Genomic DNA, 25,809 nt, shown 5'->3' with positions numbered 1-25,809 from the left:
TCTGAAAAAACTGGGTTTGTTTGTTCTGGAACAATCTTCCCTTGTAGGTCATGTTTTCTAGACCTTTGATCATTTTTGGCGCTCTTCTCTGGACTCTCTCCGGTTTGTCCACATTTTTCCTGAAATGTGGCACCCAGAACTGGACTCAGTACTCCAGTTGAGGCCTAATCAGTGCAGAGTGGAAGCATTATGTCTCATGTCTTGCTTACAACACTCCTGCTAATACATCCCAAAATAATGTTAGCTTTTTTTTTTTTTTTTTTGCAACAGTGTTACACTGACTCATGTATCAGAGGGGTAGCCATGTTAATCTGGATCTGTAAAAGCAGCAAAGAATCCTGTGGCACCTTATAGACTAACAGACGTTTTGGAGCATGAGTTTTCGTGGGTGAATACCCACTTCGTCAGACGTATTCACCCACAAAAGCTCATGCTCCACACTGACTCATATTTTAGCTTGTGGTACACTGTGACCCTCAAATCCCTTTCCTTTCTAGGCAGTCATTTCCCATTTTGTATGTATGCAACTGATTGTTCCTTCCTAAGTGGAGTACTTTGAATTTGTCCTTATTGAATTTCATCCTATTCACGTCAGACCATTTCTCCAATTTGTCCAGGTCACTTTGAATTATAATCCTGTCGTCTGAAGCACTTGCAACTCCTCCCAGCTTGGTATCATCCACAAACTTTCTAAGTGTACTCTCTATGCCATTATCTGAATCATTGATGAAGATATTGAACAGAATTGGACCCAGAACGGATCCCTGCGGGACCCCACTTGATATTCCCTTCCAGTTTGACTGTGACCACTGCTGATAACTCTCTGGGAATGGTTTTCCAATTAGTTATGCACCCACCTTATAGTAACTCAATCTAGATTGCATTTACCTAGTTTATTTGAGGCGGTCATGCGAGATAAGTAAAGCTTTTGATACTAAGTCAAGATATACCACATCTACTGCTTCCCCCCGTCCGCAAAGCTTGTTACCCTGTGAAAGAAAGCTATTAGATTGATTTGACACGATTTGTTCTTGACAAATCCATGCTGACTGTTACTTATCACCTTATTATCTTTTAGATCAGGGGTTCTCAGACTGGATTGGGTCCCCAAAGTGGGTCACAACCCTGTTTTAAAGAGGTTTTGCCAGGGCTGGCTTAGACTTGACGGGGGCTAAGGTTACAGGCCCTCTGCCTGAGGCTGAAGACCTTGGACTTCAGCTTTGGTCCCCTGCCAGTGGCATTGGGGCTTTGACTTTGGCTTGGGCATCAGGGTTCTGTTGGGTTCAGGCTTTGGTACCCCCTTCTGGGGTCATGTAGTAATTTTTGTCGTCCGAAGGGGTTCATGGTGCAATGAAGTTTAAGAACCCCTGTTCTAGATGTTGGCAAATTAAATTGCTTAATTATTTGCTCCATTATCTTTCTGAGTGCTGAAGTTAAGCTGACTGGTCCGCAATTCTCTGGTTTGTCTTATTCCCCTTTTTATAGATGGGCACCATATTTGCCCTTTTCCAGTCTTCTGTAATCTCTCCTGTCTTCCATGACTTCTTGAAGATAATCACTAATGGCTCAGATATCTCCTCAGTCAGCTTCTTGAGTATTCCAGGATGCATTTAATCAGGCTCTGGTGACTTGAAGACATCTAACTTGTCTTAAGTAATTTTTAACTTGTACTTTCCCTCTTTTAGCCTCTGATCCTACCTCATTTGCACTGGCATTCACTATGCTAGACTTCCAATCATCACCAACCTTCTTGGTGAAAACGGAAACAAAAATCATTAAGCACCTGTTCTTCGAGTGCTTGCTCATATTGATTCCAATTAGGTGTGCGCGCACCGCGTGCACGTTCGTTGAAAGATGTTTTACCCTAGCAACACTCGGTGGGTCGCTCGGGTCGCCCCCTAGAGTGGTGCTGCCATTGCGCCGGATATATAGCCCTGCCGACCCAACGGCCCTTCAGTTCATTCTGACCGCACGTGTCGGTCGTTGGAACAGTGGAGCATGGCTTAGCTGATCTCCACTTCCCTAGCTACTCCTAGTTCTCTCGTTATTCTTTTGTATATAGTTGAAATTTCTATAGTTGCAGTTAATTCTTATTCGTTTTTATAACATTGTTAGTGTATATAGTTAAGAGGGGTTCAGGGATTAGCCCTTCCCCGCACCCGATGCCGGGGCCCATGCCCGTTTCACTGGGTTTCAAACTGTGCTCGGCCTGTCACGAGCCGATGCCAACAGGAGATCCCCATGATTCCTGCCTTAAGTGCCTCGGGGGAATCCCACCTCGCTGATAAGTGCCGGATCTGCAAGGCCTTCAAGTCGAGGACGAAAAAGGAGCGAGACTTTCATCTCAAATAGCTCCTGATGGAGGCAGCTCTTACTCCTCTGCCCTCGGCACCGAGTGCTAGTCAATCTATGGGCAGAAGCACTTCTTCGGCACCGGATCTCACCGATACTGCTAAGGCCGCTCGGCACCGACCATCGCCGGCACCGACGTCTGCTTGGCACCGTTCTCTCTCCCCGCGGGTGGAGAGACATGAGACTCGCGCTGCTTCTGTGTCATCTGCACCACAGCCAGAGCACCCGGCTGGATCGGACCACCTGGCACCTACACCTGCTGCGGCACCGACAACGTTGGTACTGTCGATTCCGGTCCCGCAAGGGCTATCGAGTCCAGTGCGTGAAAGCTCCCCGGCGAGAGCCGTGTTTGAGCTCACTATTCCCTCCACACCGGTGACATTTTCCACGGCGAAGGAGCTAAATGCGATGACAATCTGCCCTGCCTCAACCCCTGGCACTGCTGGTACGGGACATACAATCGGTGGGCAAGCCAGCCTTGATGAGACCACCCTCTGTCGGCACCGCAGAGTGGCACCGCTCACGATCGCGATCCCGCCGGCGTTCTTGGTCCCATCATCGATCCCGGTCCCGATGCCGATTGCAGTCCCGGCACCGGTCGCACTCGCGGCACCGATCAGCTTCCCGTTCACCAGTACGGTACCCTTGGCACCGATCCAGATCCCGGTACTGGCCCAGGCACCGTGACTCTCGCAGCCACTCCAAATGCAGAGCTTCGAGATCCCGGTCGACCTTCCGGCACTGCTCTGGTCGTAGGTCCCGATCTCATTCCTGGTACCGGTACGGCTCACCGTACCGATCCCCGGTGCTGCACAGAGCGAGATCGGTCATAGAGGGAGACTCTTCCCAGGGGTTTTCAGCCCCTCCTTTGCCATCCCGATGCACATCGGTGTCCTCTCATGCAGACAGTTCCTTTGCACAGGACCATGACTCTGATGTGCCCGCCAGAATCTTCCAGGAGACCCAGGTCCAAGATCAAGGCCCACATCAGTGGTCATTCTGGACACCTTGGGCGTACCACCAGGCCCAAGGTGTACCTTCAGTCCCATCTCGCTCTGTTCCATTGGAGCACCAGGTACCGGAGGCAACTATCAACTGCCCCACTCCTATCAGTACGGAGAAAGCACCTGTTTGGCCACCAGACTCCCAGATTCCACTGGAACCGGAGGTCGTCCGGGAGCAAGAGTCCACAAAGGACCCGCTTGTCCCTAGCCTCTCTTCCTCCTCTCCTGATGAGGTGGTGGCAGGAACATCGTCCACAGGCCCTCCTCCAACTGACCTGAGAGCCCATCAGGACCTGCTGAGACGTGTGGCACTCAATATGAATCTCCAGGTAGAGGAGGTGCCGGAGATAGAGGACCCGGTGGTGGATATTCTGTCACTTGACGCCCCCACAAGAGTGGTCTTACCATTCATCTGGACGATCCAGGCCAATGCTGATACCATCTGGCAGTCTCCAGCCTCTATTCCACCCGCTGCCAGGGGAGTTGAGCGCAAGTATGTGGTGCCCTCTAAGGGGTACGAGTACCTGTACGTCCATTCTCCTCCATGCTCCCTTGTCGTACAGTCTGTCAATGAGAGGGAACGCCATGGCCAGCAAGCTCCGGCTCCAAAATCGAAGGAGGCTAGGCGCATGGACTTACTGGGCCGTAAGGTATACTTTGTAGGGGCCCTCCAACTCCAGGTGGCAAACCAGAAAGCCCTCTTTAGCCGCTACAACTACAACACCTGGGCGGCGGTGGGCAAGTTCACGGAGTTAGTCCCTCAAGACTCCCGTCAAGAGTTTGCTGCCCTCTTGGAGGAGGGAAAGAAAGTGGGAAGGACTTTCCTCCAGGCCTCGCTGGATGTAGCAGACTGCAGCCAGGACTCTGGCCTCGGGAGTTGTCATGAGACGCATTTCATGGCTTTAAGTGTCAGGCCTCCTGCCGGAACTACAGCATATCATACAGGACTTGCCCTTTTGACGGTCGAGGCCTCTTTTCTGCAAAGCCTGAAGGACAACAGGGTAATTATGCACTCTCTCGGCATGCACACGCCGGTGACTCAACGCTGGCCTTTCCGCCCCCAGCCTCACCACCCTTACCCTCTGCCTAGACAGAGACAGGACTTTGGCAGAAGGTGTGGTCCAGCCGGTCGTAGACGACAGTCAGGACCCCAAGGGGGCCAAAATCAGGGCCCCTCCAAGCCACCTACAGGGCCAAAGCCAAACTTTGAAGGTGCGCCCGAGGACGGCAAAGCAGTGACTTTCTAGGATCCTTTCCCTCCCTTTTACAACCACCTCTCCTTTTTCCTCCCTGCACGGTCCCAGCTAACTTCGGATCGTTGAGTTCTATGCACAGTGGAACTTGGGTACCACCTCCAATTTATTTTGCCCCCCCTTCCCACCTGCCATCCTCGTCCCTCTTCAGAGACCCCTCTCACGAGCAATTCCTCATACAAGAGGTGCGGACGCTCCTTGCCATGGGAGCCATAGAGGAGGTACCAAAGGACGAAAGGGGCAAGGGGTTCTATTCCTGCTATTTCCTGATCCCCAAGGCGAAGGGAGGTCTCAGACCTATCCTAGACCTGCGAGAACTCAACAAGTTCATGATACAGTTGAAGTTCCTCATAGGATCCCTGGAGACCATCATCCTATCCTTGGATCCTGGAGACTGGTATGCCTCCCTCGATATAAAGGACGCATATTTTCACATCGCCATCTATCCTCTACACAGACGATACCTCCGGTTTGTAGCAAACCGTCAACATTTCCAGTTCACAGTCCTTCCGTTCGGCCTCTCTGCAGCCCCAAGAGTATTCACAAAGTGCATGACTGTAGTCGCCGCCTCCCTCTGCCGCCATCAGATACACGTTTTTCTGTATCTCGACGATTGGCTCATTCAGGGGACCTCAGAGTCACAAGTCACCCATTATGTGGACATTGTGAAGGACCTATTCATGCGTCTAGGCCTGATGATCAATACAGAGAAATCCACTCTGGTTCCCACACAGAGGATAGACTTAATTGGGGCCATTCTGGACTCCAATCTCACCAGAGCCTGCTTACCACAGCCTCGGTTTCAGGCGATGGTAACAATTATCCGAGGCCTACATAACTTCCCAACAACTTCGGCTCGCACTTCTCTCTGTCTCCTGGGTCACATGGCAACCTGCACGTTCGTGACCAAACACACCAGGCTACGCCTCTGTCCCCTCCAATCTTGACTCACCTCGGTATACCACCTGGGCAGAGACACCATAGACATGATAGTCATGATTCCACCGAGCATCCTAGGCTCCCTCCACTGGTGGGTGACGCCCTCCCTGGTGTATGCAGGGATGCCGTTCCATCCATCTCAGCCTTCTATGTCCCTGATGACGGATGCGTCATCTCTCGGCTGGGGTGCTCACCTCGGCCATCTTCGCACTCAAGGCCTTTGGTCATCTCAGGATCTAGCCTTGCTGAGAGCAGTCTGCCTTGCGTGCCAGGCGTTTCAACAGTATTTGCAAGGCCGTTGTGTCTCAGTGTTCACAGACAACACAACGGCCATGTATTACATAAACAAGCAGGGAGGGGCACGGTCCTCCCCCCTTTGTCAGGAAGCCCTCCAGCTTTGGGACTTCTGTATAGCCCACTTGGTAGGCCTAGTAGCGTCTTTTCTCCCAGGGATTCGGACACTCTGGCGGATCGACTCAGCAGATCCTTCCTGTCTCACGAGCGATCGATTTGTCTGGACATTATTCATTCTGTTTTCTGGAAGTGAGGCTTTCCCCGTATAGACCTCTTTACTTCCCGCGAGAAGAGGAAATGCCAGAAGTTCTGCTCCTTCCAACACCTCTCCTCGGGCTCGATCTCGGACGCTTTCCTAATGCCGTGGACGAGCCATCTGCTTTACGCCTTTCTACCGTTCCTGGTTCACAGAGTCCTGATAAAGCTCCTCAGGGACAGTGCTTGCTTGATCATGATTGCTCCAACGTAGCCCAGGCAGCACTGGTACACCCTGCTGCTCAACCTGTCGATAGCCAACCCAATTACCCTGCCTCTTCGCCCAGACCTCATAATTCAGGACCACGGCAGACTTCACCACCCAGACCCGCAATCCCTTCACTTTACAGTATGGCTGCTGCATGGTTAAGCCAGTCCGAGTTGCGTTGCTCTGCCTCAGTTCAAGTACTCCTGGGTAGCAGGAAACCTTCCACTCGGTCAACGTATCTGGCCAAGTTGAAGCGTTTCTCCTGCTGGTGCGAAACGCATAAGGTTACTCCCACCGAGGTCTCAATCCCCACCATCTTGGACTACCTCTGATCTCTCAAACAGGGCCTAGCGGTATCATCGAGGGTGCACTTGGTGGCCATCTCTACCTTCCACCCAGAGGAAAGTGGCTGCTCTGTGTTCACACCCTATGGTTTCTAGGTTCCTCAAGGGCTTGGACTGCCTATACCCCCAAGTACACCGTCCTGCCCCCACCTGGGACCTCAACCTGGTTCTAACCAGACTTTTATGTCTGCCCCTTTTGAGCCGTTAGCAACCTGCTCGCTAGTATACCTGTCCTGGAAGACAGCTTTCCTCGTAGCCATTACATTGGCCAGACGAGTCTCCAAGCTTAGGGCTCTCACGGTGGACCTACCGTATACTGTGTTTCACAAGGACAAGGTGCAGTTGCAACCACACCCGGCTTTCCTCCCTAAAGTGGTATTGGTCTTTCATATCAACCAGGATATCTTCCTTCCGGTCTTCTTCCCAAAGCCACACTCGTCACAACGGGAACAACATCCTTTGTAATTTCACCTAGTTTCCATGCTTTTTGTGGTACTCTTTTTTGATTTCTAGATCATTGAAGATCTCCTGGTTAAGCCAGAGTGGTCTCTTGCCATACTTCCTATTTTTCTTATGAAGTGGGATATCTTATGTAATGAGCATTTGTTAGCCTGAAGGGGATCAGGAACAGTCAGCATGGATTCAACAAGAGCAAGTCATGCCTGACTAACCTAATTGCCTACTGTGATGAGATAATTGGTTCTGTGGATGAGGGGAAAGCAGCGGACATGTTATTCCTTGACTTTAGGAAAGCTTTTGATACAGTTTCCCACAGTATTCTTGCCAGCAAGTTAAAGTAGTATGTGCTGGATGAATGGACTATAAGGTGGATAGAAAACTGGCTAGATCCAGGGCTTTGGAGTGGAACGTGGAGCAGCTCCGGAGCAGTGGAGCTGCAGGTTTTTGCCTGGAGCGGAGCTGGAGCACAGCTCCAAAGCTCTGGCTAGATCCTCGGGCTCAATGGGTAGTGATCATGGCTTCATGTCTAGTTGGCAGCCAGTATCAAGCAGAGTCCCCCAAGGGTCGGTCCTGGGGCCAGTTTTGTTCAATATCTTTGATGATCTGGAGGATGACGTGAATTGCTTCCTCAGCAAGTTTGCAGAGGGCGCTAAACTGGGAAGAGTGCTAGATACGCTGTAGGGTAGGTATAGGATACAGGGATCTAGACAAATTAGAAGATTGGGTCAAAAGAAATCTATGTTTCAACAAGGAGAAGTGTAGAGTCCTGCACTTAAGGTGGAAGAATCCCATTCACTGCTACAGACTAGGGATCGAGTGGCTAGGCAGCAGTTCTCCAGAAAAGGAACTAGGGGTTACAGGGGACAAGAAGCTGGATAGGAGTCAACAGTGTCCCCTTGTTGCCAAGAAGGATAACAGCATTTTGGGATGTGTAAGTAGGAGCATTGCCAGCAGATCAAGGGCTGTGATCATTCCCCTCTATTCGGTATTGATGAGGCCTCATCTGGAGTACTGTGTCCAGTTTTGGACCTCACACTACAAGAAGGATGTGGAAAAACTGGAAAGAGTCTAGCAGAGGGCAACAAAAATGATTGGGGGCTGGAGCACATGACTTATGAGGAGAGGCTGAGGAAACTGGGATTGTTTAGTCTACAGAAAAGAAGAATGAGGGGGGATTTGATAGCTGCTTTCAACTCCCTGAAAGAGGGTTCCAAAGAGGATGGATCTAGACGTTTTTCAGTGGTAGCAGATGACAGAACAAGGAGTAATGGTTTCAAGTTGCAGTGGGGGAGGTTTAGGTTGGATATTAGGAAAAACTTTTTCACTAGGAGGATGGTGAAGCACTAGAATGGGTTACCTAGTGGGGTGGTGGAATCTCCTTCCTTAGAGGTTTTTGAGGTCAGGCGTGACAAAGCTCTGGCTGGGATGATTTAGTTGGGGATTGGTCCTGCTTTGAGCAGGCTATTGGACTAGATAGCCTTCTGAGGTCTCTTCCAACCCTGATAGTCTATGATGATGTCTGATACACTTTGTGCTGTGGATGATGTCTCCCCCGCCCCTCCATTTATTTCTGCATGTTGTTTCACAAATGTGCAAAATACAATGGGGAAAGCATTGTCTGATGACTGGGAAGTTGTGGTGCAAAGGCTGTTTGCCAACTTGGACCTATATCAAGGGTTGGAAATCTACGAGACATGTGCCAAACATGGCACGCAAGCTGATTCTGAGTGGGATGCTGCTGCCTGTTGTGGTCCCGGCCCCCAGCCCCACTCAGCCCCCATCTCCCTACCCACTGCTCTGCCCTGCGGGGGCAGGAGGCAGAAGCTTGATCCTGCAGCAGCTAAGCTTCCCCCCTCGCCTGCTTCTTTCCCCAGTGTGCTGCTTTCCTGCCCCTCTTCCTCTCCTTCCCTGCGCCAATCAGCTGATGGCCCTTGCGAGGGGGAGGGGGAAGAGTGGCAGCGTGCTCGCTGCTCCGTAGAAGAGGCAGAGAAGAGGTAGGGACGGGGCCTTGAGGAAGGGAGTGGAACAGGGCATATCCCTTCCAGCCCCCTGCCCTGACCTGCTCAGGATAGGAGGCTGGGAGCACCCCCACGATCTGAGCACCCCAACCCTCCGCCCTGATCCCTGAACCCCCCCATACACAACCCAGCCTTCTGCCCTGTGCCCCCACACACTCCTAGCCCTTTGCCCTGACCCTTGAAACCCCTACCCCCTCAGTCTTCTGCTCTGCACCCCCCCAGCCCTCTACTCTGACCATGAACCCTCCCCCACACCCAGACTTTTGCTCTGCACCCCCCACGCTCCCCAGCCCTCTGCCCTGAACCCCCCCCCCCCCCACACCCAGCTCTCTGCCTTGAATCCAACACACACACCCCTTCCTCCTCCGGTTGGGAAGTCTGGGGTCCCAGCTGCCGGCCCCTTGCTAGCCGGCATCCCAGCCACTGGCCTTGCTCAGCCCGCTGCCAGCCTAGGTGAACAGAACCCCAGACTGTCAGCAAACTGAGCAGACTGGCGGCGTAAGGTCAGCATTTTAATTTAATTTTAAATGAAGTTCCTTAAACATTTTGAAAACCTTGTTTACTGTACGTACAACAGTAGTTTAGTTATATAATATAGACCTTCTAAAAACATTAAAATGTATTACTGGCACGTGAAACCTTAAATTAGAGTGAATAAATGAAGACTCGGCACACCACTTCTGAAAAGTTGCCAACCCCTGACCTATGTGATACATGACTCACCCTTGGTAATGCCAGGAATGCTCAGTGCACATGCTGAAAATGAGGCATAGTACATTATTGCTGTTAAACAGAATATATGTTTTCTGTGTTCTGATAGTCTCGAAGGACTGACACTCTTCCCTGCGTCTATATGGTCCAGTAATGCTGTTCCTTCTATACACAAATTCTTTGTGCTTCTCTGGGACTCAGTCAACAGGCCATTGAACATATTCTCCTTAATCCTACTTTTACTAAACCTCAAGATTTGTGAAGTACTGTGCAGGGTTGTCAGTGGGCTTCTGAAGTGGTCTATCTCTTCAGTTGCTGTCCAGTGACAGAGATGCATCAGTAATCCTGATGCATATGGTTACAGTGATGCTCAATGTCCTCAAGTTAAAAGTTGTATCTTTTTTGCATTTCCACATTCCTTTCCCACATTCTCCAACAGTTCTGGCACTTAGCAAAGTGGTAAGGAGCTTTTCCCAGAGGTCTTATCCAGCACCATCTTGGATACTACTTTTTTAAAGGGAAGGAGTTTATAAAGGGCATAGTTTGCAATAGAGTAAAAATTACTATCTTACTGAGCTTGGATGATGCTAACTTGACTAGGTTCCCAATATTCAGAGAAGGGCTCTGTTCAGGAGGTTAGAGTCCAGCCTGGGAGCTATGCTGCAGGGTTGTTTAATGGATGCTCCCACCACATCTGCTGCTGAACTGACGAAGAAACATTTCTTAATGGAGGCTGTAAGGGAAATATGTATTATCTTGTAATGTGCAGGCCAAATTAGAATAACTATTGTCCCCAAAATTATGGTGGTAATGCCAGATTTAAGGACAGTTGAAGATATCATATCCTAGCCTTAAAATTAATAAGTTTATCCTCAATAACTTAAGCTTATGATGCTTATAAATCACCAAAAAAAATTTTTTTACATGTAACTTGTGATTTTTCTGAAAAGGGATCTTAAACTGTTGTGCATGGTGTTAATCCAAGGATGCCTATTTAGCACCAGGAATGCTTTTGTTTGCTGTGCTGCTCTGTATAAAGTAAAGAAGGGACACTGTACTGTATTTTTTTACTTTTAAACAGTGCTTTAAATTACTGTGCATTTTACTGCCTTGGTTTACTACCTCTGGTTACCACAGGCCAGCAAGTACATGTGTAATGCTTTGGTTGCACTGTTGTAACTCCTTAGTGCTCACACTAAATTGTTTGCTTTTTATACTTTAAGACATTGTGGACTATTTGTGCTGATGTATCTTTTTTTTTAGCTGATTTTCTACCATTTTGCCTCTGACTACCTGGTATGTGGTGGTGGTGTCGGGGGGGGGGGGGGCTGCTGATGACTAAACTGGTGAGAGTATGAAGGGGTAGTTGCCTAAACCAAACTGGAAGTAGGTGGTGGATGATATATTGGGGTGGGGCTATTGCAGCTAGGGAAAATAGTGGATGGAAGTAAAATGGAGCCACAAGGATGTATATTCCCTGCATTGTAGCTATAATTGCCTGTCCATAAAGGCAGCCATATATACATGGAAGCAAGTTGCCCATATTCTTCTGCCCAACACAAAGATTGATGGAAAGGTAAATTACAGGGTAGTCATACAGAGCAACGTGCATCACTTCATAAACCGGACCCCTTAAAATGTATACAGCCAAATCCAGTCATATATTTAGGAACAAGGAATGCGGCCCATACCTACAGAATGGAGAACTTTATATTTTGTAAAGCAAAGGTGCTGAAAAGGATCTGGGGGGGTCACAGTGGACAAGCAACTCAAAAAGAGCACTGTGTGATGCTGTGGCAAATGGGGTAATGTGATCCTCAAATGTAGGAACAGGGGAGTAGGGTAAGGAGGCGATTTTACTCCTGTATGTGGCATTGGTGAGGCTGATATTAGAATAATGAATACATTACAATACTATGTAAAAGGATGTTGGAAAAATTGGAGAGTGTGGAAAAGAACCACAAAAATTGTTTGAGGATTGGAGAAAATGTCGTACAATGAAAGAGAGACTTAAAGAGCTAAATCTGCTTGGCTTATCAAAAAGAAAATGGAGGTGATTTGATTAGTGTGTAAGTACTTTCACAGGGAAAATACTGGGTATTAAAGGGCTCTTTAATTTAGTGGAGAAAGGCATAACAATCAATGGCTGGAAGCTTAAGCCAAGTAAACTCAAATTGGAAATAAGGCACAAATTTTTAACACTGAGGGTATTTAACTTCCTGTGCTATTGTGAAGAAATCACTTAGTATTTACTCTGTTTTATAGATAGTCTCTGTGTTTCAGTTCCCCATCATCCCCATCTCACAGGGGTTTTATGAATCTAAGTACATTATAGATTGAGGCACTCAGATAATATAATAGGGGTTATCTAAGATAACCCCTAAGAGCAATGAAAGCATTTCCGTCCTCACAAATCCAGGCAAGTCTGAGGCATAGTGAACAAAGGGGGATCATTATTCAGGCTATCAAGTGGATTTGCTCACTATAAAAATGTCTAAGTGGTGTTCAGGGCTGTTTTCAGGGTCTGATTTCCAACTGAGATCTTCTCATCTTAGTATAGAAAGGTGAATGGTAATTTCTGCTGTGGCCTGAGCAGTACTGGACCTCAGCGTGGGGACTTCTTGCACCAATACATTTACCTTGAAATGGGATACATGTACACTGCCACTACATGTTGATGTAACTACCATTAATGCAGAGTCGAATCAGAACTGGGATCAGTTGAACTGATGGATGTCCAGAGAACCATCCTTGGTAGAGAATTTTGGTGCCTGGCATTTCCCACCAGTAACAGTCCCATCTTTGGAATTTTCTTACATAGACAAGCTAGCTCATGGGTTAGAACTATTATGTTGCACTTTTCCATTTTTACTGATAGGCCGCAGTGATACACCATGATCAGACCTTTTTCGCTTTTCAACTTACTATGATATAGCAGTAAAATGTAAGTGAAACACTTAAAAATATTCCATGAGGATAAAACCAAAATTATTTCTTTGAAAGACCACTTTTAAAGTTAATCTTAAAATGATTACGTGACCATGAAACATCCAACACTTAATAAAAAATATCTTTCAGAAGAAGCCCTGTACAACCAACACAATTTAAAAAAGCCTAGCAAGGGGGAAACTTTGATTCCTTATTTTTTCCTTATCTGGCTGATTACATAATATAGTCTGATAGGACAATTTTCTTTCTAAGCAGAAACTTTTAGGACCTGATTTTTCAAAACTGCTGAGCACCCACAACTCCACTGCAAGTCAATGGGCCTTCTGTGCGCTTAGTTCTAATGAAAATAGGCCTGTGGTTCGAATTGCAACCAACTAACAAAAATAGTTTAACTTAGAATTTTGCAGTGAGCAGTTTCAGGCTGTTGCTGTTTGAGGATCAATGTAAACCTAAATCTGAATGTCACTTATCATGATGTCCTGTTTTCTAAGAATGGCAGTATGTATTAACAGACCTATTTAAATGGTGACATACATGTTCTAAATGCTAAATTATATTAATGGCTTAAATAAATGTAGATGCACAGTTAAAACATGCCTCAGTGTGAAAATTTCAACAGAAATCTTAGTGTCATGTTGCACAGCTTGTATTTTAGTACACATAACTGCACAAAACATAGGTACTGTCCCTTCTGTGAGGAGCATATATAGATTAGTAGATTTTAATCTTGATCTTCTAGTTTGACCTGCATAACACCGGTCAGAGAACCTCAGCCAATACTTTGTGTCAACTCTAACCTTCTTTTGGTGCAATAGTATCTAATTTAGAAAGATATGCATGTTGGTTTAAAGACCGCAAGTGATGAAGAATCCACTATATCCCTAGGTAAATTGATCCAGTGGTTGATTACTCCTACTATTAAAACTTTCAGCTTCATTTTTAGTCTGAATTTGCTAACCTTGGCTTCCAACCATTGGATCTTGTTAGGCCTTTTTTTCTGTCTTTCTACGTTAGAGCTATGTATTCTCAAATATGTTCCTCTGTGTATTTACTTGTAGGCAGTGATCAAGTTACATCCTAATTTTCTCTTTGATGAACTCGGTATTGTATCTTGTGGCAAGGTACGGTGTATTTTCCAGATCTCTAATTGCTCTGTTACCTCTCTTCTGAAGTTACCAATTCTTCAACATTCTTTTTGAAGTATGGACACTAGAATTAGGTACAGTGCTCTGTCATGCTATATGTAGAGGTAATACCATCTCTCTACTCTTACTTGATAACCTCCTTTTTCTATAGCTAAGGATTGCAGTTGTACTCTTAAATACAGCATTGTATTGGGAGCTTATAGTTCTGTTCCATGACGTGTAAGCCTTTTTCAGAGTTGCTTCCTTCTAGAATACAGTCCCTCGATCTGTAGGAGTGACCTACGTTTTTTATTCCTATATGTATGATCCTGCATGTGGCTGTAGTAAAATATGTGTGTTGCTCAAATGAGCACACCTTACTAAGCAGTCCAGGTCAGTAACTGGCCCAAGCTGGGGAAGCTAATGATCCAACCAGCGGATCAAATTCGGTGATGAATCCTGGTCACGTGCCATCTTAGACACATTACGCATTCGCTAAGAAGTCTGTGTAACTGACCTGTCCCCCCTTCATTATTTACTACTCTATCAGTTTTCTTTTATATTTTCTTCCAGACCATTGAGAGAGCTGTTGAATAGCATTTGGCTGAGAGCAGATATGGCAGTACCCCTTAGAAACATCTCCACAGGATGGTGATTCCCCATTTTAGTTATTTTTGTGATCTATCAATTAACTAGTTTTTAATCAGTTTAACACAGACTGTATTAATTTTTTGTGTGTAGTGCTATTTTATTGGAATGTCATGTGGGGACTCTGTCAGATCCCTTACAGATGCCTAAGTAATTATGTCAATGCAGTTGCTTTTATCAACCAAATCTATAAATTTCAATAACCCAGTTTATAATATCAACAAAAACTATATCAGATTTGTTTGACTAAACATGGTTTTATGGGAAATGGGTCAACTGGCTTTAATTATGCAACTATCTTTTAATTCTTGACTACATGCATCCCATATCAGCTTTTTCCATGACTTTGCCCATGAATGATGTCAGGCTCATTGGCCTACGATTTCTTGGATTATTTTATGTACCATTTTTAGATGTAGACACAGCATTAGGTTTTCCTCATCCTCAAACTTTCCCATTGTTCTAAGACTTGTTAAAAATCCAGGATCTCTTAAGCTAATTCTGTTAATGCACTGTGGTGTAAGCTATCAAGTCCTGCAGATATTAATTTTTTTATCTTTAATGATGGAATAAAAAGTATTTACTAAAGATAACATGAATATATCACCTTGCCGTTTTTGGAATGCAGAACAGAAATATTTATTGAATATGTCTGCCTTTCCTGAATCAAGATTCATAATTCTATCATCCTTGTCTACTATCATACCTATAGCATTGCTAGGATTTGCTTTTTTTCTGATATAGTTAAGGAATATATTCCTCTGGTTGTTAATCCTACTGGGCCCTTTTTTCCCCTCACTGATACGTTTGTTTCCCATATCAGTTGTCTGCACTTCATTACTGCTGATTTGTACTCATTGCTATCAGTCTTTCCTTCTTTCCCATTTATTACATGTTTGTGTATTATCTAGATGAACAATAGAATACAGAAAAAATATACCAGACTATCAGTCACCTTTTACAGCATATGTTATGAGAAATTTAATGAGCTTGTAATAGAAAATATGGCAATTGTGGACTAGTTAATATTGCATCAAAAAAGACTAGTTCCATGGTCTTTTACACCGTCAACATTTTACTGTCTGCTGTTAAGGCAGTTTTATGGAGAATTTTTCTGTATAGTTTATTCAGGAATTTACTATTTCTTTTATATTAATTTCCTCAGCAGCAGCACCTGTATGTATCTGGTTGGGCAAGGAAAACGTGCAGAGATCCCAGAGGTGTTGGGGCTTCATTAAGATCTGCTAAAATCTTTACAAGTGTTATCTGTTCAGATTTAGAATATTTTTTTTCAATTTGCAAACAATTGTCACTATTAAATTCTCCTCCACAGTCACATAAAGGCATTTGTTCTTATTGAACACTATACCCATATCAATGTAATATTTCAGCTGCTTTTTCAGTAGTTTTTTAATAATCTTTTAAAATATTTTTAAATTAGAGAAGTTGTCCAAAATTAAAAAATAGCTTAAATGTGCTACATTACTGGAAAAAATTGAATTTTCTAGACTAAGTAGACTAGATTAGACCAAGTATGGGAAATTTCATCCCAAAAGACAACTCTTTTGGAAAGTTGAACTTATGAAAATGGATAAACCGTTTCTCAGCCAGTTAGCACAGTTGTTACAAAGTTAACTGGTGTGTATTATATCAGGGTGGCCAACCTGATCCTGAGAAGGAGCCAGAATTTACGAATGTACATTGCCAAAGAGCCACAGTAATACATCAGCAGCCCCCATCAGCTTCCCAGCACCTCCCACCCACCAGAAGCCCTGCCAATCCACGCTTCCCTCTCCCACACCTTCCAGTCAGTTGTTTCGTGGCATGCAGGAGGCTCTGGGGGGAGGGGGAGGAGCAAGGGGATGGCAGGCTCAGGGGAGGAGGTGAGGAGGGGTGGAGTGGGGGCAGGGCTTGTGGCAGAGCCAGAGATTGAGCAGTGAGCACCCCCCGGCACATTGGAAAGCTGGCGCTTGTAGCTCCAGTCCTACATATTAACTTCTGAAGAGCCGCATGTGGCTCTGGAGCCACAGGTTGGCCACCCCGTGTTATATCTTGGCTGGATGGAAAGGGGGACTTAAATAAAACTGTCGTAAATAGGCAACTGTCAATTTAGCAGAACACTCAAACTCCGGTTACAATAACAATGATAAGGAATTAAAAGTTCTAGTGACAGCTGACTCTTCCCACTCCTGAGTCTAGATCTAACATTTCATATAGATTCAATTCACTGCTTCCATCCAACAGCAGTTGTAGGCTCTGTCCTCTCTTCCTCAGAGCTTTGGAATTGTGAGATGTTAAACTGTGTTAGGAGATCTAGAAAATTAGAATGTGGAGCTTAACTTTATTTCTTTTCTTCCTCTAGGGTAGTCTAAAGGCCTTGTGGATAGAAATCCCCTCCTTCTATGTGTATGCCACAGCAGCCTAGCCCTGTCTGCCGTTTTATGGCTCCTGCTACCAGCTTTCCACAACAATGCAACAGAGCAGTCATATTGCATACCACCTCCAATGCTAGCATACCATCCAGATGGCTGTAAATCTTCAGAAAAGGTCAGTAATTAAGATGTAAAGTATTCAAAACATAACACAGCTCACACTGCTGCAGTAAGGCTTGTCTGTTTTTAGTGTGTGTCTCAGAGCGAAGGGAAAATTCGTAACACCTACAGAGTCGAGTACTTTGGCATCATGGACTTCATTTGAAGACATCCCTCTCTGTCACTTCAAGGCCATGGTTCCTCAGGTCAGCTGTCAATAGTTTAGACAAAGGTAGCAGAAAACCTCCTCTATAAGCATTTAATTAGTACATCAGGGATACATTTTCGTTATACTCATATCTGCTTCCCTGCTGATTTAGAATTATCCTTTTACAGTTAGAATTTCAACCCAATTTTTTCATTCCTCTCTCAACATAAAGCCTAAATTCAAGTTTGTTCTTCAGACAGAGGATTCTGTATGTGAAAACTTCTGACCCAAAAGGATGGAATAAGATTAATTTTGATTACTTCATCAGAACGGATAGCTGTTGAGGTGAGGAGTGTCTGTATTCATCCTCCACTAGATGTCTTCACTATTGATTTAATGATTCATTTATCCGTAACAGGATTACTGCAACAATAAAACATCTTTCAAAAGACTAATTTCTAAACATATATTTGGAAGGACTCTTTGAGATGAACTAGTTCCCCTTCAACAGGACAAAAGGGGAAAATGTTCCTCTGTTCCAAAAATATATTGATCCTTCATAGCCCTTTCTCCAATACACAGTAATCTCCAAAAGATTAGTTCAGTTAGAGGAGGCAGGTGCTGTGAAGTTGATTATGAAAAGCACAATTTGAATAGACAGCATTAATTTGAAAAAGTGTTACTCTGAATTCTCTTTTCCCACTATAATTGTAAGTTATGCACAAGTTTACTAGGATTAAAAGAGAATAAACGTGCTTGGCCTTTAGATTTGTTTACTTTCTGATTTAGAGAGCATTTTGTGTACAGCCAATTTCACTTTTTTTTTTATTTAGGGTCATTTACACTTCTCTCATACACTAACAATTTGCTGTTATTCCTCAGGCCTTGCCACTTTCCCTTGCTAAAGAATGGACCAACTTCTGCTAGTGAGCCAGACAAGCTTTTGAGTTAAGCACAGCTCTTCTTCAGGTCTGGGACAGAAGCTCCCAGCCTCAAAGCAAAATGCAAGGTGGAACAGATTAACATAAATACTTAGCATATATCCTAAGGGACCATTCAACGTTGAATGTTAACACCTCTGCAGACATAGGTCAAAAATAGGGGGTTAGTGGATTAGAGATTGTTGTAATAAGCCATAAATCCAATGTCCGTTAGGTCCATGATTTTTGGTACCTAGTAGAGTAATTAATTTTTTTCCCAGGCTCATCTTTTGAAAATGTTGGGCAGGTTTCCTTTGATAATGAGGACTGATAGAATGTGATCACGCTATAGTTGACCTAACTTGAATGGTCCCTTAGAACAGCATTTTTCAAACTTCAGGTCACAACCCAGTACTGGGTTGCGGCATGTCAGGCACTGGGTCGCTCTGGTCAGCACCACCGACTGAGATGTTAAAAGTCCTGTTGGTGGTGCTGCCCAGCTAAGGCAGGCTAATGCCTAGCTGTTTCAACACTGCGCTGCGCCCCAGAAGCGGCCAGCAGCGGGTCCGGCTTCTAGGCACAGGGGTCACAGGGCTCCATGCGCTGCCCTCGCCCTGAACACTGGCTCCGCACAGCCAATGGGAACTGGGGGGACGGTGCCTGTGGGAGAGTCATGCATAGCCACTTGCACACCTCTGCCTAGGAGTCGGACCTGCTGCTGGCCGCTTCTGGGGCGCAGCATGGTCCGCAGTGCCGGGACAGACGGGAAGCCTGCCTCTGCAACTCGGCTGCACTGCTGACAGGGAGCCACCAAAGGTGTGTCTGCGCCTCAACCCCAGGCCCCAATCCCCTGCCCCAGTGGTGAACCTCCCAAACCTGGAACCCCTTCCTGCACCCTGAACCCCTCATTCCTGGCGCCACCCTAGAGCCCTGACCCTCCTGAGCCCTGACCCTCCTGCACCCTAACCCCCTGCCCCAGCCCTGAGCCCTCCAAACCTGGAACCCCTTCCTGCACCCCAAACCCCTCATTCCCGGCCCCACCCTAGAGCCCTGACCCTCCTGCACTCCAACCCTTAGCCCCAGCCCTGGCCCCCCCCAAGCCCGGAGCTCCTGCTGCACCCCAAACCCCTCATCCCTGGCCCCACTCCAGAGCTTGCACCCAGAGCCCTGACCCCCCGCCCCCAGCTCAGAGCCCCCTCCCACACCATGAATCCCTTATTCCTGGCCCCACCCCGCAGCCCTCATTCCCGCACCCCTGCCCCAGCCCAGAGCCTTCTCCCATACCCCAAATCCCTCATCCCCAGCTCTGTTGGCTTGTGGGCATCAACAGTTTTCTTCAGCTGGGTCCCAAGGAAACAAGTGTGAAAACCACTGCCTTACGATATGTGCTAAGTACTTACCTTAAGCAGTCTGTTCCACCTTGCATTTTCCTGTGGTGCTGGGAGTTTTTCCCAGACCTGAAGAAGAACTCTCTGTGGTTCAGAAGCTTGTCTCTCTCACCAGTAGAAGTTGGTCCAATAAAAGATCTCACCCACCTTGCCACAGCACTTAGTTACAGTTCATAGTTGAGTTTGAAGATCAATTACCATTGTATTTCCTTTGTTTTCACACTCAATTTTCTGTAGCATTGACTTGGGATGAAACTTTACTTGCTTGATTTCTTGTCCAATATGATTTTTTTTGATGGGTAAGCAAAATCCTCAACTGCTTTTGAGTATTATGAGGATATAAACAACCAAAAAGAGGTTTAATTTGGAAACTTGGCATGTAAGTAGTTACTGAGTACATGTATGTATAACTGGTTTCGGAAGAAATTGTCAAAGTGATAAGTGGTTGAATAGTCTAAAAACATCTGCCAAGAATTTTTGGCAGAGCCTAATAAAGCACCACCACTTCTTCTCAGAAACATGCGTAAGGTTGACTTCAAATGTGAAGAACGCAAGTTGTCAAAAATCACAGTCCCTTAAAATGACGAATTGCAGATCACACACTTCAAGGATCTGTCTGGGCCTGTAGTGTAATGCAACAAATGGCAAATTCTAAGCTTTCATGACACTTCCCCCCCCCCCCCCCAGCCCACCCCACCCCCAGCATGCAGGCATTGCACTAAAGGGTAGAAACATTACCACCTACAGTAGTTAACCTACTGTGTAAAAACTTTCTCAAATCAATGACAAGATCAGAAGTTATAACTGGAACTGAAAAATGTTGATGGGACCGTTTTCCCTCAAAGAATGCCGTTCCATTTAAATCAAAATGCTTAGCAAAATCTTGTAGCTTTTGTGAAAATTTTGTTTCATTTTTAAAAAAATGGGGAAAAGTTCCAACATCCAGTTTTGACATGTTCAGAACTAAATGTTGGGATTTTTGCTTTCAAAACAACTTTGTAGCTTGATGCACCTCTGCCTCAATATAACACTGTCCTCGGGAGCCAAAAAAATCTTACCGCATTATAGGTGAAACCGCGTTATATCGAACTTGTTTTGATCCACCGGAGTGTGCAGCCCCGCACCCCCAGAGCACAGTTTTACCACGTTATATCCGAATTTGTGTTATATCGAGTCACGTTATATCGGGGTAGAGGTGTATTTGTATTATGTTACATTCTATTTTATAATGTATAAAATGTAAAAAATATATTATAAATATATGTTTTACAAGGATTTATAATATAAGTTATTCAGAGGAAATTTTGGGGCAACTGTAATTATTTTCTCTGTATCCCAAAGAGTGTTTGTCCAGTGAACTTTTAGAACACTAAGAGAATAATTTAACTTCCTTAGGGAAATAGTTCTCACTGTTTATACATTTGACCTCCTATTCACTTTAAAGTTACCTTTGCTCTATTTCGTAGCATTATTCATTTTATTCCCTTGAGCCAATTGAAGCCAGTGCCTTCCTCAGTGGTCCTACACATTTGAAATAGTTATTTCCTTAGTTATTTAGTCAGACTGTACAGATGTAGTTTTCTTATTCTTGATCTTTTATCATTTTACTAATCCTACTTAGTTCCTTTCAACTTCTTGATGTCGGCCTGGATTTGCTTTGCCAAGAATGTGTGCAATATTTTAGGTAGAATCCAGCCTGTTACAGTGAAGATAAACATCTTGGTAGGCCATGATGTAAGACCTGAAATCTGATTGGGATTTTTCTTGGCGCTAATTGCCTTCAAAGCTCTTCTCGTTTTGACACTCATATTGGATCCCTTTTAGGCATTACTGACTTCTTGTTATCTTCATCACATTCAGTGTGTGTGAAATTATCATTCCCCAAATGTACCAGCTTGATTAGTTTATTTTAATAGATCCAATTTAATTTGACTTGTGTTTTCACTGTGTTCTGTGGTCTAGATGACAGTCCTTCATTCTTACTTTGCTTTGCACGTCTTCAGATTCCTCTTCTGCACTCTTTTAACTGCTGAGGGCTTGTGGGGAAGTTGTTCCTTTCTCAGCAGTTCTCCATTAATACTTCTCATAAAAGGACAAAGGTGATAAAAATATTGGATATCTGCTTGCTAGCTGATTTCATTCCCACTTAAGATATTTTAATTTGCTGAATTTTTAAAATGTTGGTTGGAAGTAAAATTTAGCTTGCCATCCTACACTAGAAAAAAGAGTTTCACAGTTCTTCGAGTGCTGCAGTTAGGTGTGTGCGCGCTGCGTGCACGTTCGTCGGAAGATTTTTACCCCAGCAGCACTCGGTGGTTCGGCTGGGTCGCCCCCTGGAGTGGTGCCATGATGGTGCCAGATATATACCCCTGCCAAGCCAACCGCTCCTCGGTTCCTTCTTACCACCCATATCGGTCGTTGGAACAGTGGAGCGTTGCTTAGCTGTCCTCCACTTCCCTAGCTACTCGTAGTTTCTTCGATATCTTTGTTGTATATAGTTGGAATTTATATAATTACAGTTAGTTTGATAGTTCTTTAGATAATTAGTGTATATAGTTAAGCGGGGTTTGGGCATTAGCCCCTTCCCCGCAGCCGGTGCCGGGGCCCATGCCCGGTTCACTGGTATTCAAACCTTGCTCGGCCTGCCACAAGCCGATGCCTGCAGGAGATCCCCACGACTCCTGTCTCAAGTGCCTCGGAGAATCGCACATTGCAGATAAGTACCGCATTTGCAAGGCATTTAAGCCGAGGATGAAGAAAGAGAGAGACTTTCTCCTAAAGAATCTCCTCATGGAGGCAGCTCTGAACCCTCAACCCTTGGCACCGAGCGGTGAGCACTCTGCTAGAAGCTCTCCTCCGGCACCGGCCCGTGCCGGCATCGCTAAGACACTATGGCACCGGCCATCTCCAGCGCAGGGACCTGCTCTGCACCGATCTCTCTCCCTGAAACTGAGGAGGTCAAAGTCCTCCACTACCTCTGTGCCCTCTGCGCCGCAGACGCAGCCTCGTTTGGACCACCCAACACCTACACCTGCCGCGGCACCGACTGCTGCGGTACCGTCGATTCCGGTCCCTGAGAGCTTCCCACTGAGGCTTGTGGTTGAGCTTACGGTCACCCACGAAAGCTCATGCTCCAAAACGTCTGTTAGTCTATAAGGTGCCACAGGATTCTTTGCTGCTTCTACACCGGAGACATTCTCCACAGCCAGGGACCTTATAGCTATGATGGAGTCTGTCCTGCCTCAACCCCCGGCACCGCTGGTGCGGGTATTACACTCGATAGGCAAGCCAGCCCTAATGAGACCGTCTTCAGTCGACCCGGCAGATCGGCACCTATCACGATCCAGGTCCCAGCGCCATTCGCAGTCCCATCGACGATCATGGTCCCAACGCTGCTCGCAGTCCTGGCACCACTCGCCTCGTCGGTACCGATCGTACTCGCGGCATAGATTGACGTCCCGGCCTCTGGCTCGGTACTCTCGGTACTGCTCCAGCTCCCGGCACCGGGACTCTCGCAGCCATTCCCGACGCAGACCTTCGAGACCCAGGTCGACCTCCTGGCACCATGCAGGTCGCAGGTCCCGATCTCGTTCTCAGTACCGGTATGGCTCCAGGTACCAATCCCCAGTGCCGAGGAGATCAGCAACGGCGAGAGAGGCGGACTCTTACCAGGGTATTTCAGCTCCTCCCTGGCCATCCCGGCACCCGTCCGTGTCTTCGCAGGCAACAGTTCGTACGCCCAGGACAGAGACTCCGATGTACCCGCCAGGATATTCCACGAGCCCCAGGCCCAAGATCATGGCCCACACCAGTGGGCATTCTGGACACCTTGCGCATATCATCAGGCCCAAGGTGCACATCCAGGCCCATCTTGCTCTGCCACATCAGAACACTGGGTGCCGGAAGCCACTATAAGTCACCCTCCTCCTCCTACTTCGGAGGAAGTGCTGGTCCGGCCCCAAGACTCCCAGATCCCAAGCGAGACAGAGGCTGGTCACCAAGAAGAGGCCTCAACTGACCCGCTTGTCCCTAGTCTCTCCTCATCCTCCTCCCCTGACGAGGCGGTAGCCGGAACATCATCTGTAAGCCCTCCGCCAATTGACCTGAGGGCCCACCAGGACCACCTCAGGCGTGTGGCACTAAACGTGAGCTTGCAAGTTGAGGAGGTCCCGGAGGTAGAGGACCCTAGTGGTGGACATTTTATCATCTGATGCTCCCACGAGAGTGGCCCTCCCCTTTATCCGGACGATCCAGGCCAATGGCAATACGATCTGGCAGTCTCCGGCCTCTATCCCACCTGCTGCCCGGGGAGTGGAACGTAAATATATGGTGCCCTCTAAGGGCTATGAATACTTATATGTCCATCGTTCTCCCTGCTCCCTCGTTGTCCAGTCGGTCAACAAGAGAGAATGCCATGGCCAGCAGGCCCCAGCCCCGAAATCAAAGGATGTGAGGCACATGGACTTACTGAGGCGCAAAGTCTACTCTGCAGGGGCGCTCCAACTCTGCGTGGCTAATCAGCAAGCCCTCCTTACCTGCTATAACTATAATACCTGGGCGGCGGCGGACAAGTTTAAGGAGTTGCTCCTGCAGTACTCCCGGCAGGAGTTTGCGGCCCTCCTGGACGAAGGAAAAAAAGGTGGCTAGAACTTCCCTCCAGGCTTCCTTGGATGCAGCGGACCCTAGCCTCCGGAGTTACTATGAGACGTATCTCATGGCTGCAAGTCTCAGGCCTTCCCCCAGAGCTCCAGCATACAATCCAGGACCTCCCCTTTGAAGGGCAAGGCCTTTTCTCAGAAAAGACAGACCTTAGGCTGCAAAGCCTAAAAGATAACAGGGTCATTATGTGCTCATTAGACATGCACGCCAGTGACTCAGTGCAGGCCCTTCCGTCCCCAGCCACACCGCTCTTACCCTCAGCCCAGACAGAGACAGGACTTTGCCAGAAGACGGGGTAGAACCGGTCGTTGGAGGCAGTCAGTCACCCAAGGGGGCCAGAACCAAGGTCCCTCCAAACCACCCACAGGGCCAAAACCCACCTTTTGAAGGTGTGCCTGAGGACGATGTACCAGTTTCGTTAAAGGCTCAGTTCCCTCCTTTTTCCAACCGCCTCTCCCTTTTCCTCCCTGCGTGGTCCCAGCTAATGTTAGATCGCTGGGTCTTACGCATGCTGGAATTTGGGTACCACCTCCAATTTATTTCATGCCCCCCCTTCCATTCCCCTTCCTCGTCCCTCTTCAGGGACCCCTCTCATGAGCAATTCCTTCTTCAGGAGGTGCAGATGCTCCTTGCCAAAGGAGCAATAGAGGAGGTGCCAAAACACGAAAGGGGCACAAGGTTTTACTCCTGCTACTTCCTAATCCCCAAGGCAAAGGAAGGTCTCAGACCTATCCTGGATCTGCGGGAACTCAACAAATTCATGATAAAGTTGAAGTTCCGCATGGTATCCCTGGGGACCATCATCCCATCCCTGGATCCCGGAGACTGGTATGCCGCCCTCAACATGAAAGATGCGTATTTTCACAAAGCCATCTACCCTCCTCACAGGAGGTACCTCCGGTTCGTAGCCAACCGCCAACATTTTCAGTTCGCGGTCCTACCGTTCGGCCTCTCTACAGCCCCAAGAGTATTTACGAAATGCATGGCTGTAGTCACCACCCACCTCCGCCGCCGTTGGATACACGTTTTTCCGTATCTAGACGACTGGCTCATCCGAGGGACCTCCGAGGCACAAGTCACCCATCACATTGGCATTGTCAAGGACCTTTTCCTGCATCTAGACCTGATGATCAGTGTGGAAAAATCCACTCTGATTCCCACTCAGAGGATAGACTTTATTGGTGCCACCCTGGACTCCAATCTCGCAGAGCCTGCTTACCGCTGCCCTGGTTCCAGGCAATGGTGGCCATCATCCAGAGCCTGCAAGCTGTTCCGTTGACTTTGGTTCGCACTTGCCTCGGTCTCCTGGGTCACATGGCGGCCTGCACGTTTGTGACGAAACATACCAGACTGCGCCTCCGTCCCCTCCAATCGTGGCTCAACTCACTGTACTGACCAGGCAGAGATGCCAGAGACATGATAGTCACCATTCCCCCGAGCATCCTAGGCTCCTTCGAATGGTGGCTGACCCCCTCCCTGGTGTGTGCAGGGCTGCCATTCCATCCGCCCTAGCTCTCTATGTCCCTGACGACGGACGCGTCATCTCTCGGCTGGGGTGCTCACCTTGGACATCTACGCACTCAAGGCCTTTGGTCATCTCAGGGG

At 47.0% G+C, this 25,809-nt stretch overlaps 1 protein-coding gene across 3 annotated transcripts in view; it reads left to right on the top strand.

Moving 5' to 3' along the window:
* Positions 1-25,809, top strand: part of GALNT1 (polypeptide N-acetylgalactosaminyltransferase 1) — a 210,025-nt gene that overhangs the window by 34,237 nt on the left and 149,979 nt on the right. Inside the window, exons 2-3 of one of the 3 annotated variants that reach the window (XM_030551490.1) lie at positions 16,921-17,105; positions 17,494-17,582. The gene's annotated coding sequence lies outside the window, so the exon portion shown is untranslated. Of the gene's footprint in view, positions 1-16,920; positions 17,106-17,469; positions 17,583-25,809 lie in introns of all 3 variants that reach the window. The other 2 variants (XM_030551491.1, XM_030551488.1) reach the window with 2 other exon arrangements.

This window comes from Gopherus evgoodei, chromosome 2 (assembly GCF_007399415.2).
Source record: "Gopherus evgoodei ecotype Sinaloan lineage chromosome 2, rGopEvg1_v1.p, whole genome shotgun sequence".
NCBI classification, from domain to species: domain Eukaryota; kingdom Metazoa; phylum Chordata; order Testudines; family Testudinidae; genus Gopherus; species Gopherus evgoodei.
This window is presented reverse-complemented; position numbering and strand designations above follow the sequence as displayed.